Source organism: Ciconia boyciana, chromosome 2 (assembly GCF_034638445.1).
Source record: "Ciconia boyciana chromosome 2, ASM3463844v1, whole genome shotgun sequence".
Classification (NCBI taxonomy): domain Eukaryota; kingdom Metazoa; phylum Chordata; class Aves; order Ciconiiformes; family Ciconiidae; genus Ciconia; species Ciconia boyciana.
In genome coordinates this window covers 7223729-7243832 of record NC_132935.1, presented here as the reverse complement: position 1 = coordinate 7243832, position 20104 = coordinate 7223729, and the positions used below count along the sequence as shown (strand labels likewise).

General features: G+C 42.5%; 1 non-coding gene across 1 annotated transcript; it reads right to left on the bottom strand.

Annotated features, from left to right (window-relative positions):
* Positions 1–3116: 3116 nt before the first annotated feature.
* TRNAK-CUU (transfer RNA lysine (anticodon CUU)) lies at positions 3117–3188 on the bottom strand. Its single transcript has one exon. It is a non-coding gene; the product is annotated as a tRNA-Lys (tRNA).
* Positions 3189–20104: the final 16916 nt, after the last annotated feature.

Below are 20104 nucleotides of genomic sequence, written 5' to 3'. Positions count from 1 at the left end.
TAATGTCCATTTACACTTCCTTCTTTAAATTTATCACTTTGTATAAAACATCATTAAGTATTGGGAATAAATTTATCACTTAATATAAAACATCATTAGTATTAGGATGTTAATACTAATATAATCTCTTGAATTCTGAGAAAGACTTGCCAGTGCCTGTTGTGATTATAATTGATGAGCAAATCCTTAAAGTTCTGTAAACTTAATGATTGCAAAAACCCACATGATTTTTGTAGATGTAGACACCTTTTCTTCTTCCCCAATGTAGCCATAGCTGATATAGGTGATATAGGTGACTAATCTCACTAGTCTCCTCCAGCAACTGGAACCTGTCTGGTTCCTCTTGCTATTTCAGAGTCAGCTCTCTAATTTGTCTGTGTTCCCAGTGGTTATCATTGCTTCTTAAAAATGGCCTCATGGATTTGCTGCTAAGACCTGTAACTACTTTAAACCTGCTGCTTTCTTGAACATGCAATGTTATCTGTATTGGAAAACCTCTTGTGACAAGATACTCCCTTTTGAAAAGGGCCATATCTCTGCAAGAGAAGGCGGCCTTTCTAATGGTAAGGTAGGATGTTGCTGCAGAATGTAGTAAGTGCACAATCAGGGTTGGGCGAAGTCTAAGAGATTGTCGACACAGTAAGAGGGAACAGAAAGGAAACTGCTTTTTCTGCAGGAACAGCCAGGTTCATACTTTTCAGGAAAAAACATGGGGTGCTAAAACATTTCTATGTGAATCAAAATATGAGCTGAATGTCCATAATGATGCCCAGAAGGTATACTGTTTCCTTACCAACCTGTTACAAGAAAAATACTTTCTTGTTATATGAAAATGCTTAAGATAATGAATGGGGAAAAAAAATCCCTGTTCTTTACAGTGATGAAATGGCATAGTATCACTAGTGTTAGAAGGAACCTCTGGAGGTCAAGCAGGGTCACCTACAGCCAGTTGCCCAAGACTGTGTTCAGACAGTTTTTTAATATCTCCAAGCATGGAGATGCCACAACCTCCCTTGACAACCTTTGCCAGTGCTCAGTCACCCTCACAGTAAAAAAGTGCTTCCTGATGTTCAGAGGGACCCTCATGTGTTTCAGTTTGTGCCCATTGCCTATGGTCCTGTCACTGGGCACCACTGAAAAGAGCCTGGCTCTGTCCTCTTTGCACCCTCCCTTCAAATATTTATACACATTAATAAGATCCCCCCTGAGCCTTCTCTTCTTTACGCTGAACAGTCCCATCTCTCTTAGCCTTTCCTCATAGGAGAAATCTCCAGTCCCTTCATCACCTTCATGCCTTCGTTGGATTCTCTCCGGTATGTCCATGTCTGTCTTGTACCATGGAGTCCACAATTGGACTCAGTGCTCCTGATGGGTCTTACCAGTTCCTTGACTTGCTGGCAATGATCTTCCTAATGCAGCCCAGGAGACTGTTGGGTGCTTTTATTGCAAGGGTACATTGCTGGATCATGTGAACCTTGTTGTCCAGCAGGACCTCCAGGACCTTTTCTGCAAATCTGCTTTCCAGCTGCTCAACCCTCAGCAGGTATTGTTGCACAGGGTTATTCCTCCCGAGGAGCAGGACTTGGCTTTTCCCTTTGTTGAACTTTATGATGTTCCCATTACCCCATCCTGTTGAGGTACCTCTGAATGTCAGCACAACCACTGTGTGTGAATTCATTGGTCTGAATCAGGAGGGGAGAGATTTCAGTCCATAGCCAGTAAGACCATGTGACCCCCATACATATTTCACCTCTGGCATTTTCCTTCATCCAGTAATTTCATATTCAGACACTGAAACTGAAATGTTCTCATGAAAGGCTTCCATTTGACAAGCTGTGTTTTCTGATATTTTACAGCTCATTTTATGGCTTCCAGACATTCTGCATTCTTTTCTTTTCAGTTAATGGGTACATCCCTACTTACTTGCCTAGGTGCAGAATGAAAGACATCTATGCTCCTAGTTATAATAAGCCAACTAATGGCAAGAATATATAACACTGCTTTGGTCTCTAGAGAAATTTCTAGATTCAAGGTCATAAGTCAAGAAAAGCATTAGCTCCTCAAAGGAGGCATTGAGGCAGTGTGGGGACAACTTGAAGGAATATCATGGTAATTCCTCCATCTGGTGACGAACACTCTGTCATTTGCTGTCCTAATAAGGAACATGGTGATTAAATATGGCTAAGCACTCAGGCTAGTTGTGATTTTTTAATTAAAAGAAATGCAAGTTGTTTCGATTTTTTATCACAGGAAAAAGATGTATTGTCAACCCTTGTGCACAGACGCAATTAAATTCAAATTCTGACTAAGCCTCTTAAGCAGAGAACAAAACCCAGCATGGCCTTGTTTAGGCTTTTCTTCAGAAATACAGAAACACCTGCAATCAACTGCATTTGCTAATGGATGGTATTTTATGCAGCAATACTTTGGGCTTATTTTTGCTGGTTTTGAAAGTACCCATACACTGTCATATTGGTAGGTCCTTTAAATATAATACAGTTTGTGTAATACTGTCCTGGTTTCAGCTGGGATAGAGTTAATTTTCTTCCTAGTAGCTGATATAGTGCTGTGTTTTGGATTTTAGTATGAGAATAATATTGATAACACACTGATGTTTTGGCTGTTGCCAAGCGATGTTTACACTAGTCAAGGATTTTTTCAGCTTCCCATGCTCTGCCAGGTGCACAAGAAATAGGAGGGGGTACAGCCAGGAGAGTTGATCCAAACTGGCCAAAGGGCTTTTCCATACCATATGATGTCATGCCCAGTATACAAACCGGGGGGAGTTGGCCGGGGGGTAGCAATCGCTGCTTGGGGACTGGCTGGGCATCGGTCAGCGGGTGGTGCGCGGTTGTATCAGTTTTTTGGTGTTTTTTTCTTTTTCCCTCCCTTGGGTTTTGTTTCTCTCTCTCTCTTGTTGTTTTCCTTCTCATTACAATTCATTATTACTATTACTATTATTTTGTTCCAATTATTAAACTGTTCTTATTTCAACCCACAAGTTTTCTTAGTTTTGCTCTTCCGATTCTCTCCCCCATCCCACCGGGGGGAAGTGAGTGAGCGGCTGCGTGGTGCTTAGCTGCTGGCTGGGGCTAAACCACGACAGTCCTTTTTGGTGCCCAACGTGGGCTCGAACCCACGACCCTGGGATTAAGAGTCCCATGCTCTACCGACTGAGCTAGCTGGGCCTTGAAAAGTGAGTCCTATGGCAACATTACACCCCAGAAAGAATTGAGTCAGACAACGGGACTCATTTTCGAAAAAAACTCATGGACACCTGGGCCAAATAGCATGGCATTGAGTGGGTATATCACATCCCCTATCATGCACCAGCCTCTGGGAAAACTGAACGATACAATGGACTGTTAAAAACTACACTGCGAGCAATGGGTGGCGGGAAATTAAAACATTGGGATACACATTTAGCAAAGGCCACCTGGTTAGTTATCACTAGAGGATCTGTCAATCGAGCTGGCCCTGCCATGTTAAAAATCGGTGTTGGTTTTTGCAGTTTGCTGCGCTCTGCTTTAATTGCTGATTAATCCCGGCTCGGCCAAAAAGGACTGTAGTGGTTTAGCCCCAGCCAGCAGCTAAGCACCACGCAGCCACTCGCTCACTCCCCCCGGTGGGATGGGGGAGAGAATCAGAAGAGCAAAAGTAAGAAAACTCGAGGGTTGAGATAAGAACAGTTTAATAATTGGAACAAAATAATAGTAATAATAATAATGAATTGTAATGAGAAGGAAAACAACAAGAGAGAGAGAGAAACAAAACCCAAGGGAGGGAAAAAGAAAAAAAAAAGAAAAACTGATACAACTGCTCACCACCCGCTGACCGATGCCCAGCCAGTACCTGAGCAGCGATCACTAGCCCCCGGCCAACTCCCCCAGTTTGTATACTGGGCATGATGTCATATGGTATGGAATAGCCCTTTGGCCAGTTTGGATCAACTATCCTGGCTGTGTCCCCTCCCAGCTTCTTGTGCACCTGGCAGAGCATGGGAAGCTGAAAAAATCCTTGACCAGTGTAAGCATTGCTTGGCAACAGCCAAAACATCAGTGTGTTATCAATATTATTCTCATACTAAAATCCAAAACACAGCACTATACCAGCTACTAGGAAGAAAATTAACTCTATCCCAGCTGAAACCAGGACAAGTAAATACCTGACTGAGTCAAGTCCTGGGAAGAAGGAAAAGTGTCAGCTGTTGAGGAGTGCTTGAGGTCTCTGTTAGTCTGCATATTTGCAAAATATGTCTTTCACTGCAAGAACTAACTCCTTATTTTCTATTTTTCTTATTTTCTATTTTTCGTAGCATCATGGAATCATAGAATGCTTTGGATTAGAAGGGACCTTTACAGGTCATCTAGTCCAACACCCCTGCAAGAGCAGGGACATCTTTAACTAGACCAGGTTGCTCAGAGCCCCATCCAACTTGACCTTGAATGTTTCCAGGGATGGGGCCTCCACTACCTCTCTGGGCAACCTGTTCCAGTGCCTCACCACCATCATTGTAAAAAATTTCTTTCTTAAATCCAGTCTAAATCTGCCCTCCCTTAGTTTAAAACCATTGCTGCTTGTCCTGCCACAACAGGCCTTGCTATAAAGTCTGTCCCCATCTTTCCTATAGGCCCCCTTTAAGTACTGGAAGGCTGCTATAAGGTCTCCCCACAGCCTTCTTTTCTCCAGGCTGAACAACCCCAACTCTCTCAGCCTTTCTTCATAGGAGAGGTGCTCCAGCCCTCGGATCATTTTTGTGGCCCTCCTCTGGACTTGCTTCAACAGCTCCATGTCCTTCTTGTGCTGAGGGCTCCAGAGCTGGACGCAGTACTCCAGGTGAGGTCTCACCAGAGTGGAGTAGAGGGGTGCAATCACCTCCCTCGACCTGCTGGCCATGCTTCTTTCGATGCAGTCCAGGATATGGTTGGCCTTCTGGGCTGCGAGCACACATTGTTGGCTCATGTCCAGCTTTTTGTCCATCAGTACCCCCAGGTCCTTTTCCTCAGGGCTGCTCTCGATCACATCATCCCCCAGCCTGTATTGAAACTAAGGATTGCCGCAACCCAGGTGCAGGACCTTGCACTTGGCCTTGTTGAACCTCACGAGGCTCACACAGGCCCACTTCTCCAGCTTGTCCAGGTCCCTCTGGATGACATCCCTTCCTTCTGGCATGTCAGCTGCACCACTCAGCTTCGTGTCATCTGCAGACTTGCTGAGGGTGCACTCGATCTCACTGTCAATATAATTGATGAAAATATTGAACAGCACTGGTCCCAGTACAGACCCCTGAGGGACACCACTCGTCACTGATCTCCATCTGGACATTGAGCTGTTGACCGCTACCCTCTGGATGTGACCATCCAACCAATTCCTCATCCACTGAACAGTCCACCCATCAAATACGTATCTCTCCAATTCAGAGAGAAAGATGTTGTGGGGGACAGTTTCAAAGGCTTTACAGAAGTCCAGATAGATGACATCCATTGCTTTTCCCTTGTCTGCTGATGTGTTAACTCCCTTGTAGAAAGCCACTAGGTTGGTCAGGCAGGACATGCCCTTGGTGAAGCCATGTTGGCTGTCTCTAAATACCTCCCTGTCATCCATATGCCTTAACATAGCTTCTAGGAGGATCTGTTCCATGATCTTCCCAGGCACAGAGGTGAGGCTGACTGATAGGTAGTTCCCAGGCTCCTCCTTTTGACCCTTTTTAAAAATGGGCATGATGCTTCCCTTTTTCCAGTCACTGGGAGACTTCACCTGACTGCCATGACTTTTGAAATATGATGGAGAGTGGCTTGGCAACTACATCAGCCACTTCCCTCAGGACTCTGAGATGCACCTCATCAGGTCGCATAGACTTGTCTATGTTCAGGTTCCTCAGGTGGTCACGAACCTGATCTTCCCTTACAGTGGAAGGGGCTTTACCCCCCTGGTTCCCAACATGTTGTCCATTGACTCGGGAGGGGTGAAGAGAGAGGTTGCCAGAGAAGACTGAAGCAAAACAGTTGTTTTGCTCAGCCTTCTCCTCGTCTGTTGATGCTAGGTCACCATTCTTGTTCATCAGTGGAGGTACACTTTCTTTAACTTTCCTTTTCTGGTTGATATACGTGTAGAAGCCCTTTCTTCCTTAAAAAGCTGCTACAGGCCATTTTCAGAGAGAAGGATACTATGCTAAAATTGACTTTTATGGTTAACCCCACACTCATCCTTACAAACATGTCTGAAGCAAAAAAAGTAACAGCAGTGCACCAAGTCAGACAATCGAGCAGATAACTGAATAGTAGTATTTGTTGACAACTATGTCAGAGCATCATGGCTGATAAGAATGGTCTGTTTTGGTTGTAAATCCCAGTGAAATCATATAACATCCTCTGTTGATTTCAACCAGATACTTCGTTTGAAGTAAAAATGCATCCTCTAAAATGTAATATGTATTTATTACTTTACATAATACTTTGTTACTAACAACAAGAGTACAAATAACTGATTTTAACTCCATTAATTCCTTTTTCTCCGGTGATTATATGCCAAACCTACCACAGATGAGTAGTACTCAGAAGTTCTTATCATCTCAAGAGTGTCTGATGGTCTATATGAAATAAATTTGTAGATCAGTTCCACTATGGATATTTCATTCAGTCATGATGTTTTTCCAAACATAAAGTCTGAGCATAGTGTAGTTAGGACTCAATCTTCCCTTATCTATACCAAAATCTTTCACCATACTGTTATCGAAACGTGTAAGCAACAACATACTCTGTGCCTAGCCTGAGGCAGTTCTTTAAGAAGCACTATATTAATTCATTAAACAGCAAAAATAATATACATGTTTAAAGAAAGAGAGTGAGGGGAGGAGAAAGAAGGTTGTCAACACTAAAATATGCCCATTCATCCTGTGGCAGTACTCTGAGATGTTTTTCACATTGGTTGCTGTACCCAGTTAATCCTGTTAACTGTAAATGATGAGTCAAGTTGACAGCTTGGTCCTTATTTATGCTTGTATTTTCTTTATGCTCAAAGTTTAAATAAATGTAATTTGATGGGGATGAATAAACCCCCCCCAGGCTTTTTACTGAAACAGCTCAGGAAGAGGTTATTTTAAATGGAAATAAGAGAATGTATAACCAGAATTACCTGAGCAAAATATCAGAGCAGTTCTAAAATCCTGCATACCTTACCTACCAAGTAAAGAGTGAAAATGGAAAAGAACCTTTATAGTTAATAAATCCACTGTCTCATAACTACAGCTTGGTCAGCACCACAACCTACATGGGCAGGAAAAAATGAATATTTATTTATTAAAGTGAAATGTTTGTTAGAGAAGACGAAACAACAATGGAAAATATCCCTAACAGACAGCCTAAACATGAGATATCAGCAAATTTACGTTCCACTACTGAATAATCTAAACAGCTACTCTTATCATTAGTGTAATATGTCTTAACTCATCAGTTTATGCTCAAGATATGATTAAAACATTGATGAAAGCTTTCCTCCTCTCCTCTCCTCTCCTCTCCTCTCCTCTCCTCTCCTCTCCTCTCCTCTCCTCTCCTCTCCTCTCCTCTCCTCTCCTCTCCTCTCCTCTCCTCTCCTCTCCTCTCCTCTCCTCTCCTCTCCTCTCCTCTCCTCTCCTCTCCTCTCCTCTCCTCTCCTCTCCTCTCCTCTCCTCTCCTCTCTCCTCTCCCCTCCCCTCCCCTCCTCTCCTCTCCTCTCCTCTCCTCTCCTCTCCTCTCCTCTCCTCTCCTCTCCTCTCCTCTCCTCTCCTCTCCTCTCCTCTCCTCTCCTCTCCTCTCCTCTCTCCTCTCCCCTCCCCTTCCCCTCCCCTCCCCTCCCCTCCCCTCTCCTCTCCTCTCCCTCTCCTCTCCTCTCCTCTCCTCTCCTCTCCTCTCCTCTCCTCTCTTCTCCTCTCCTCTCCTGTCCTCTCCTCTCCTCTCCTCTCCTCTCCCCTCCCCTCTCCTCTCCTCTCCTCTCCTCTCCTCTTTTCTCCTCTCCTTCAGTAACTTTTTTATAAGATGGAGTAAACACACACAGAGATATAAATATGTGTCTCCATTGACAGCCCAGCTTTGCCAAATTCTTTGAATAATCAGTCAAGAGACAATACAGAAACCCAGCAAGTCTGTAGAAAACTAATTTATATAATTACTACTGAAGTAAATCTTAGGAATTAAAGCTGGAATCAGGAAACCCACAGGAGAGGTACTGTGCAAATCATATTTTATTCAGAAGGCTGGTGAGACAAGGCATATTGCCAGATGAAGTCGTATCAAGAAACAATGAAATGATATGATAACCAGTTATCTCAGTGTACCAGTGATCCACCTCTTCTTGTACATTTTGTAACTTTTAGAGAAAAAGGAAGAAAAGGATTCGCTTTGCACACAACTCCTCCCAGACGTGAAATGCCACTTGGGTAAAGCACAGACAACATAGGTCATCCAGCAGTTGGTAGGAGGTTGGTGTCATGGGGTATGGCAACCAGAATATGAACTGTGAATGTAGACCTAGGTATAGAGTTCAGCTCCTCTAAGTCTTCTTTGCTATTTACATTATTGGCTGAAGTGCCAACTGAGTTGCAGGTCCTGAGTGACCTGTGTTTGGATGATTTCAAAAGTTGCATTTGGGACAAGACCCAAGTCTCTGCCCTGCCTATGCCTGAACCTCCCAGAAGTCTATAAGAGGAGTCTGGGTTTGCACTGAACCACTGGGCTGGGCTTTGAGCTTCTTCCCCAGCACTGATTTGAAACAGGATCTGTGAGCATGTCTGTGTATGAGCAATGTGGCTGGAGGAAAGTCAGGGTAGGCCCTTGCGTTAACTAACAGCATAGACACAACTGCCTTGGGCTGACTTCTTGAAAGTGGGATTTGGAAATGCATTGGGGAGGAGAGAGAGAAGAGGGCTGAGGGGCATTGAAAATCGAGGAGATAATCTTTCATGCTATCAGAAAGGTTACAGAGGTCTCCATGACTCCAGGAGGATTCAGTTCTTTTTAGATGTATAGTATCTGATATATTGCTCAACACTGTAGAGACACCAGTGCAGACCAGGGAGGTTTCTGTTAGCACAGTGATATAATTCTTGTCAGACTGACATTCATTCTCACTTGCTTCCCCGTTCTCTCAGCTGAGAACCAAATTTCAGCAGCAAGCAGAAAACTTAAAGGAAAAAGAAATAAGGAAAGAAATATAAAGCTTTCACAGAATTGTTCTGTGCAGATGTTAGCATCTTAGGGGTATTCACAGAGGTTCACATACTCACAAAACTTCCAACTGAAAGATAGATGACACCTAGTCTAATAAGCACTGGTCTCTAAACAAGCATTCATTGATTTTAATCTTGTTAAATCATGTTCTAGTTATTCAAAGACAGAAAGAAGGAAAGAAATCCAAAACACAACTCAGCAATAACCAAATTCCCTGGGAGATGAAATCAACAATTTTACTGACTTCTCAGGCTAGAGAACAGGAGTTTTAAAGAATTTAAAGGATAAGTAATGAAAGCTGTTGTGTTTTACAACGTGGTAACATAACAGAAATAAGTAGCTGCAGAGAAAGTAGATTTTTAAAGGCAAAATGTGGAGAAGACCTTGAAACAAGAGTAAAAAAAGATATCCCAGTGAGATCCAAGCTCTCATGAAATCCATTTGCTCATAAAAAAAATATGATGCTGTATTTATTTTTGGAGCATGCTTATGAGTTGCTCTGTAAGGCTTAAATTGCTATCTATACTCCAACCACTAAGTCTCCAGTCAAAAAGTGGTTTTGAGGATTTTCAGAGAGAACACTGTGGACCAGGAAAACTCTGCAGTCCAAAAGCACAAATCAGTCTTAGCTCTGAGTCCCAGCTCCTGAAATGTGCCAAAGAGCAGATCTAAACCAGGTGCCTAAGTATTGATGGGTTGGGTTTTTTTTCCTTTCTTTTACTAAATGGCAAAAGTGTTCTCAGATTGCACAGAAAGTGTACTTGCTCTGTGGCAAATGGTCACTTACAGAATGAGGGAGGGCCTGGGCTGGAGCTTGGCAGAGCATGGCAGAGCATGGCAGAGCTTGGCAGAGCATGGCAGGTTGCATCCTGCTCCCAGTCTTTCCAGTGACTTAAGGAGTAGTTCAGGACAAATGTATCTTTCTGTTTCCCCCATTTGTAGAATCACAACATCATAAATGTGCTTAGGGCTTTAAGCCATCTAAGGTGACATCATTCCTATCATGGAGAGATAGCAACCAAATCTCACTGCAATTAATACCACTTACTATCCTTGCTTTGGGTGGAGTGCAACTTAATCCACCAATGCTTTTAAAATGCTTCAAGATTCCCCAATGAAAGCCAGCATGAGAATGCAAAGCATTAACCTTGTAAGTGACAGCAGAGTGCACTCTGGAAGGAAGAATAACAATAAGATAATTGGGTTAAACTCTCCAAACTCGGAGGAATGTTCACTTGTTCCTCACAGCATTTCTTTCTCAAGAGCATGTCTTGATAGCAGCTCTAATTCTGACGATAAGCAATACTGACTTCAGATGAACACCAGTGCATCATAAGGTCTCCTCCTTTTGATCCTGAGCTGGAGGGACAGTATTGTACTGAACTTATTTGCTGAGAAATTACCCTGTTACTTATATGTCTCTCCATTTCTGTGGCAGTGACCACTGACGTTTCAGAACAGGCGGTGGTTAATGCTGCTGTCTTCTCCTGGAGCCAGTTAGTCAGCTCTTGAGTATTACAAAGGGAATGTCTCCTGCTGCACATGGCTTTGGCCTTAAAAATACCAAGGAATTCACTGAAGATTCCTCAATGTGTCTCTGAATAGTTTGACTGCCAATATTTTTAAGACAGTCCTGATACCCTTTTACTGCTTTTAGCCATTTAGCATATGCCATGTTGGAAATAATCTTCTGGAAAAATCCCCTCCAGACAACTGGCCAAGACTTTGCTCAACTGATCTGTATGTCCCAGTCTCATCTAGTATGACTGTGTCAGGTGCATACAGTATGACTGCACCCTGGATTAAACACTGTGTAATTTAACCCTCGGGTCTGGCCCAAAGAATGCACCTTCTAGCATAAGGCTTGGAGTCTTGATTCAGCCAGGGCAAACATAAACAGAAAACCCCTTGTTGAGAGAAGTTATTGCTTGTGCTGACTGGGGATTACTGTGGAATGCATATGTGCCTTTAAAAAGATACTGCGTATGGCTGTAAGGTTATAGAATATCAAGTTTCTCTAGTCCAGTGACTGATGCTGAGCACTGAGCATTTTCCTCCACAGCCCACCAAATAACCAGTTGTTTACAGGGTTACCCTGTACAGTTTATAAAAGTCTTTTTATGGTCATAAAGAAGTTCATCAAGAGTAAAAAAAAAAAACAAAACAAACAGAAAATATTATTAGCACACAAGCACGGCTATTCCATAGAGTCCTTTTGGAATATTTAACCTAGCAAACCAAGCAAGTAAAAAGCCACAGTACATACCCATGAAGTCAAAATTTAGCTGTTCTAGGTGAGTGTCACTCTAGTGAGTCCTGTGTTTCAAATAAGAGACCTTGTCTTGTTAGGGTGAGCAAAGAAATGTCTTTCTGTTTGGCTCTCTCACATGAGAGTCATCTGCTTGTGTACCTCCAGAGATCTACTGTGTCTCATCTGAGAAGTGTAGTAAGTTGTTTTGGTAGTTTGCAGCTCGCATATTATTCTCAGATCCTTGTTCTCTGCATTTCTTTTTGTTTGTGCTTGCTCAGAGAATAGGGATTGTCTGAGAGTACACACTTCAGTGACCTAAGTAGAAATCATCTGTCAGTGAAGGGTGATAATCATCCACCAATAGAATAAACATCTAATCCTTTTTTTCCCCCTCCTTCCTTCCATTTTTCCTCTCAAGTGAGCAGCTCAGTCACTCCCAGAGCACAGTAATAGAAGGAATGAAAGACACAGGAATTACATGTGCATTTATGGGGGGCGGATTTTCACCTGGCTAAGATGTGGCATGAGCATTTGCAACTTGTGTAATGGTCATTCAGTTTGATTTGTAAATGCACAAATAGCTGCCATTTTACTGCAGAATTGTCAGGCAAAAGACCTACTGCAATCCTGGCTGTTTCTCTTGTCATTGTTGAAAGTGAAATTACCGCTTTCCTTCACCTCAAGAGTTGTCAGGAGGCAGGTAGAATTGTCTAACATCTTCAGACAGGAAAAATAATGCTATCTGCTGCACACATCCAACTGCCTTTATATATGGAAATTATATGTTAAAATTGTTCTGTCAGATGTTGTCACTTGGTCAAATGGTCATTTCACTAATGCAGATTTTTATTAAACAAAGGTAGTCAGACTGCATTTTAGAATAGAATAGAATAGTTCAGTTGGAAGGGACCTACATTTTCAGTGGCCAAGGTCTGCCATTCTCCTTTCTAAGCTTCACCATGTCTCTTTTCATGACCACTGTCAGGCACTGGCAGTGGCTTACCTTTTTCTTCAGGATTAGGTTTTGACTTTGTGATATTTCCTTCCCTCCTGTGAGTATGTGCAGAGGAATGGCAAAGCACAAAGTGTCACCAAAAGTCACACGTTCAGTTTCAGAAAAACTATCACAAGATCACTGCTTGATATTTTAACACTGTTTAATTTGAATCCTACTGGCATGTTTTTGCTTGCCACATAGCAACAGGAAAATGAGGAAGAGTGCACAGACATGGCAGGATCCCAAATAATTGTGTGTTCTTACTATATATAAGCACTTTCATGACTCTGTTCTGCAAATACATTGCTGTAATCTGCAGCAGGAGGCAGTGACACACATTAGATAGTTTCCAGAGCCTAAATGGACAAGCCCTTTACTATTAGCATCGGAGAGCAATGAAAATGGGCTGCTCTGCAGGGGAAGGGGAGCCATAAGCTGGAGGTGACAGCTAAGCAGGCAGGGCAGTGTTCTCGCAGACAAGGGGTACAGTCCCACTATACCCAAAACAGCAGAGCAGAGCAAGTCTGGTGACAGTAACCAGGGGCAGCACAGAGCAAGGATCACCACATTAGTCCTAATGATGAGTCAGGTCTGAGTTCAAGCCAGCAAGTCAGGATCTGCAAGGTGCAAGGCCAGGCATGGACATACCTGCGATGCAACTCAGGCAAAGACCAAGGACAAGGGCTGGAGCTCAAATGCATCTTCTGAGCAGGGCAGAAGGTGCAAGGATGGGTGAAGGCCCTGGATAAAGCTTCCCATAGGACTTTCTCACCACTTAGCTGTTTTCACCAAAGTTTGCTCCAGGGCTACACAGCTGCATCATATGAAGGCTGACCCTGAACACATGCAGCTAAATCCCCAGGCAGAAAGGGATGAGAAAGGGTTTGCAGAGGTTTATAGAAGATGTTTTCAGTCTGGCCAGAGCAATCAGAGCCTGCTGGTTCACTCAGGGTCCTGACACTCAGTGTTCCACCTCTGACCTCTGAAAACCAATGTTAACACTATCCTCAATTTATTAGACCATGAATCTTCCCCACAGCATTAAAAAACAGGCTATAAGGCAAGACACATTAAGCTATATCTTAACATAGCCATTAGGAATTGAGACAGCTGCTGCACTGAATACCTGAGACATCTGCAGGAACTGGCAGATGTGACAGAGGGCTTGCAGAAAACCTGCAGCAGGAGGCCAAGCATGGTGCAATAAGACATTTTAAATGACACTAGGGACTTAAGCTTAGGCAGCTGAATCAAGCAGTTTATCAGGATCATCAGGACTATTTTACCTTTGTTTAATTAGATGATAACTTTTGCTTGCATGGGAAGTGCCTGCAGATTGGCATGCATAAGGCTCCCTGTGAAGTGGAAAGGCACATCTTTTGAAAATGTGCTGTGTTAAGCAAGCTGTTAGGGATAATTGTAAATGGTAATGTCTCTGACACTTATATGACCCATTAGCTTGTCTGGCAGAACAAAACCCTAATGTCAAATTGTGCATGTGCTATTAAGAAAGCATTTTTTCCATGGTCCCTGGACTCAATGCCCCCTAGTGAAAAAGAATAATAAATTGGTATGCTACAACTGGGGCTGTGCATAGGGGTTGTGAATTCTGAGATAAAGAACTATCTATGCATCAATGGTACTGTTCCCCTTAATTATTACTACAGCCCTGCTGATTTGGATACCTAGAACCCCTGTGATAAAATCTATTACTTTATTTAATAACTGAGACTGACAGATGATCAGAAGAAACAAATAGTAATGAAGAGCTCTAAAGGAAATTCATCTGGCTGTGCATGAAACTAGTTTCCAATGAATGCTAGAACGACGAATGTAAAGTTGTTTTGTTTGAAGGAGAGTCTGAGATGCCAATTTGCAGAGGAAAAAACATGTCCTATTCCTCAACGCTGCAACAGATCTGGATCAAATAACTCTGTAAACATCCTCCTCCACCATCTTTTTTCTGCACACATTTATACATGAGCAATGAGCAAGGAAATCTTAACATTTTCATGAAGGAAATTTAAACACAGTCCCCATTTCCTTTAACTTGCACATCAGTGTTTGGCAGGTGTATGTCTCATTAAGTGTCTCTGAAACCGGCATCTGTGCATCAGGGAACAACTCTTCCTTCTCATTATATACTTATAGCAAGCTTATAGTCTATACCTCTACTGGTAGGGATTTGTGTGTTTGTCACATCTTGTAAACACTAATGTAAATAGCTATAAAGTTTTTGCTTACACTTGAACCACTGTACAGACAGAAATTAAGGTGATATTTGAATCAGTAAGGGACAACATATTTTATCTTAGTGGACCAGCTTGTGAAGCTGACTGTAGGCATAAGAAAAAGAAATTGAAAAATGTTTAAAAGATTGGGTAAAAATTTGCTGCTTCTTCCTCCCTTTCCTGTCACTGTCCCTGCTTTCCCTCTCACACATACAATCATTATCACAGTCCGTAAAACAAGATGGATTTTTGGGGAAACGAGAGCATATAAAAAAGACAAAGACTCAATTAATGCCTCAGAAATCAAAATGTTTTACAATGGCAGAAATTTGGAATACCTAAATATGTCAAACAAATAATACAAGCCAGAAAAAGGTCTACAGAGCTATCAACCATCCTCTGACATTTGCTAATGTTAGAGGTTGTCAAGTCCAATATTGTAGATAGTTATATACTTTTTTTTTTTAATGGCATACATTATTATGAACCTAAAAATACAATTAGAGGATCATTTGTTTTAGCAGCTCAAATCACTTCTGTTTACCTCTACCCTCTCCATTTGATCTACTTATTGGCATCTCAATCTCCTTTCAGTACATGCATGCAGATGTGTACATCCCAATGCAGGAAGTGTGAACCTAGTTAGAAGACTCATTCAAGTTAAAAATCAGCTTACTTGTCTGCAAATTTATTTGGCTAGGTGTGTTTTAGATCCTGATCAAAATGTAGATAAGAACAAAGAGAGAGTAGAGCAGAGAGAAGAATGAGTGTTAGAGTAGATCTAGTGATTTTGCATAATGATTGCCAAAAATAATGCTTCTTGAATGACTCCTTAATAGAAAAGTAGTCAAAAACTTCACTCCAATTGCTTAAATTATTCTTCTTCATTTATTTAAGGACACTGGCTTTCACACAAGCAACATTGGTTGTAAGCTCAGTGCATCTCTCTTTCTTTTCTAGAGTTAATGAACACAGAAACAAAACTTCTACTTCAATGTCTTTAAGCTGATACTCAAGAGGGCTCGTGAGTTAAATACTACTTACCTACCTACAATCTCACATTGTCTGATCAGGCAGTGGAGGTGCCTTAAGAAGTTACTACCCCTTAAGCTGCTTTTTATTGCCTCCCTGCTATGCATTATTACAGGAATAGCAAAGCCAGCAGGTTATGACATGGACTTTGTATTGGGTTTGCATGGCAAGATTTTGGTAGCAGGGGGGCTATAGAGGTGGCTGCTGTGAGAAGCTGCTAGAAGCTTCCCCTGTGTCTGACAGGGCCACTGCCAGCTGGCTGCAAGGCGGAGCACAGCTGGCCAAGGTCAAGTCCATCAGCAACAGCGGTAGCACCTCTGGGATAACATATTTAAGAAGGGGGGGAAAACTGCTGTGCAACAGCAGCCAGAAGAGAGGAGTGGGAATATGTGAGAGAAACAACTCTGCAGACACCAAGGTCAGTGAAGAAGGAGGGGGAGGAGGTCCTGCTCCAGGTGCTGGAGCAGAGATTCCCCTGCAGCCTGTGGTAAAGACCATGGTGAGGCAGGCTGTCCCCCTGCAGCTCATGGAAGTTAACAGTGGAGCAGATATCCACCTGCAGCCCGTGGAGGACCCCACGCTGGAGCAGGCAGATGTCTGAAGGAGGCTGTGACCCCATGGAAGCCTGCGCTGGAGCAGGCTCTTGGCAGGAACTGTGAACCCATGAAGAGAGGAGCCCATGGTGGAGCAGGTTTGCTGGCAGGACTTGTGACCCCGTGGGGGACCCACACTGGAGCAGTCTGTTCCTGAAGGATGCACCCCATGGAAAGGGCCCACACTGGAGCAGTTTGTGAAGAACTGTAGTCCCTGGGAAGGACTCACGTTGGAGAAGTTCATGGAGAACTGTCTGACATGGGAGGGACCCCACGCTGGAGCAGGGGAAGAGTGTGAGGAGTCCTCCCTCTGAGGAGGAAGGAGAAGCAGAGACAACGTGTGATGAACTGACCGCAACCCCCATTCCCTGTCCCCCTGTGCCACTGAGGGGGAGGAGGCAGAGAAAATCAGGAGTAAAGTTAAGCCTGGGAAGAAAGGAGGGGTGGGGGGAAGGTGTTTTTATGATTTTGTTTTATTTCTCATTACCCTGCTCTGATTTGACTGGTAATAAATGAGACTAATTTCCCCAAGTCGAGTCTGTTTTGCCTGTAATGGTAATTGCTGAGTGATCTCCCTGTCCTTATCTCAACCCATGAGCCTTTTGTTATATTTTCTCTCCCCTGTCCACTTGAGGAGGGGAAGTAATAGATTGCCTTTGGTGGGCACCTGGCATCCAGCCAAGATCAACCCACCACAGACTTATACCTCAGCTACTTAATTTCATGGAATGGTTTCTGTATTCTCAGTAAAAATACCCTAAGCATCTCTGAAAACCTGGTTACTAAATTCCATTCCTCCATTTGACCACCTAATTCCTGCCTTCACAGCTGGAGAAAAAAGATCACTATGTATCTATTGGACACCCAAAACTTTAAAATTCTATAATGTTATTTTGTGTTCTTTCTGGCAAAGTTCAAAATAGCTGCTCTCGTTAAAAAAATATCTCTGCCTTCCTCTTGCTTTTACGGGAACATTCTTGCAGTGTTATGTACTCCTTAAATACAAAAAGTGACACTTGTTTGGGAGAGAAGAACCCCTCTGGTCCCTGTACTCTTGGAAGTGTATGTGCTGTTTATTAGACCTCGAGGTGAAGGCAGTACAAGAGACACTGTCTCCCAAATTACCTGCTCAGGAAAGAAAAAAAGAGAAGTAAATGAGGCAGGGAAGTGGCCCTTGCACAAACTCTCACAGGAAGCTTGTGTTGCAGCCCAAGCATCTTTAGCCTCATCTCCACTGAGGATACCAGCCAGTGATGCTTCAAACTGCTCAGCCCACAAGTCTGTCACCTTTTTCATTAAGATGAGGACAATGATGGGATAATGCAGGTGCCAGCGCTGGGGCAGAAACTGCTGAGAAGGGATCTGGCTGGTGCTTTTTTAGCTCATCCAGATCTCTTAATCCTCTCCGGCATTCTCACTCACCAGAGGTGTGATGGTGGCCAGTAGGATATAATTCTTGATGATTTTCTCTGAATAACCTTTCCATGGGTCAGCCTTAGCAGAGATAAGACTGTGTCTCTAGAGAGAGACAACCACTGATATATTTCGATACTTAGCAAACATGCTGTCTGAAGCACCTGTCACTGATAGCAGTGGAACAACACTGGTGCAGAGCTGCTCAAATTATCTCAGGTTCAGAATGATTTTTCTGCTATCCACTTTGCTGTTTTTTTCTCAAGAGGCTTTTCAAATGTCATATCATCCCTACTCTTTAGCACAACAGTCTTTATGTTAAAACTAGCTATAAAAATCAGCAAGCTCTACCGGGGAATGCAGGCTGTGCATATTTCACAGGGGGGCAATACAAAATGAGAAGCAGTTAGTTACACTCTTGTTGCGGCAGTGAGAGACTATTATTTACTTTTAAGAATGAAGGCAAACTAAATGACAAAAATGTCTTCAAGGGAAAAAAAAAAAAGGGTTTGCATCTCTGCTGGCTATTTTAATGAAGACAATCTGTGGTATAAAATTCTACTCTCACTCCTTATCCATACAGAGGTTTGTACTACATCAGACGTCTCAGATTGACTAGATCAGCACATCCTAATGGACTAAATCTTAAGGCTAGATGCAGTAAAGAAATAAAGATCATAGCAGATAGGACCTGCATAGCCTAGGTGGCTCTTGGCCTATGATTTTAAACTGATATTCCTCTCCCAAAGGCATATAACTCATGCCGTCCAAAACTGATATCTCCAACTGAAGCAAAGCTAGCAGAGGACTGTCCTCCTGAGGGCCAATGTCTCCTTCTGCTTTTCCAGAATAAAAACAAAATTCATCCTCCTGCAGAAGAGCTTCATGGTTTGAACAGTCATTTGGGATGTGTGGGAGGATGAAATTCAATGCCATTTTTAGGCTGAAAGGGTCTCAAATCCTACACTCACATGTCCCCAGAGAATTCCTTAACTGTTGAGCAATTTGTACCTGTCACTAATGTTGAACTGAGGGAACTTGGGAGTGCCACATTATTTGAACCAGCAAGAAATAACATGGGGCATAAGATGGTTAGCCTTTGTATTAGGGCCCTCTGGGAGCAAGGTACTAATTAACAAGTAAAGTTTAAAGAAAAAAATCATGTGCAAGTTCCAGCCTGTTCACATCAGTGTTTACTGCCCTGTGAAGGTGCCCTATAAGTACACAGTCCCTGCCTTTTGATGATCAACCTGAGCTACCTCACTGCTACATCCCAATGAAAAGCCTCCTCAGGAAGACAGGTCCAAGCTTTGCAGGCAGAACCAAAACAATTCAGTGACCTGATCTCTGTGCTATTTGGGATAAATAGGTCAGCTTCTGTAAGGCCACTGATCCTGGGGAAAGCTAGAAGACCCATTCCTGAAGTGTTCTCTGCTGAACATCTTTTAAAATCATAGGAGAATGAGATATTTATTTTTGCCTGTGGACTGTAGCATAGTTTTGTATACCAAAGCAGTGTGTAGTTCATAGTGTGAGTGTCCTCTGGAAAAAGAAGGAAACAAAGAATTACCATCTGAGTCCTTGGTTTGCATCATTGATGTTTGAATGTGAACCTGTGGCATTTTTAATTTCAATACCCAAGTTCCAATCACTGTTAGTGAGGACAGTGCTTCATCCATGGGGAATTATGCCATTGTTTTACATGAGAGTTTTCTTAAGCTTTATGCTGAGCTGTATATTTTTAGTCCATAAATACATTTATATCTTTTTCTTCAAAGCTAGAATATAATCCAAAGGGAAAACAAAACCTTTTGCCATGATAATTTCTTTTAAGAAAAGTTGTCTTCCTGGGCCTATTTAAATGATCACAGAATAAGAGATTGTCTAGCAGAATATAAAATCACATAAATTGTTACACCTGGGTAGGGACTCTTCTATTTACTACAGGATGAAAAAGTAAGAACCAAGGCCTCAGCATGAACTGGGGAAAAGTAACTTTTCTTCCTTTCAATATAAACATCCTCAATTGTTTTTCCTCTTTATTGATAAGCATATGTCCCAATAGTATCATGGGAAGATTTGGTAGGATATGCTTGGATACATCTGGGGTATAAAATATATCCATGAAAAGATAGGTCTGTCTGTATTAGTAAGCATGATTCCACCTGGCTGAATCTTTTGTATGATGTGTAAATCTATTGTAAATAGATATAACACTGACATGCCTAGAGGGGTTCCAGTTCCTCTAAGTTAGGCAAATGCACCTTCCTTTCTGCATTTGTTTACATTCATGAAGATACCTCAGTGAAGTGTTTTAATACTGCATATTGAAATTCTGCAATTCCTCACAGCTAACAAGGCAGACTGCAAAGATATATGTGAAT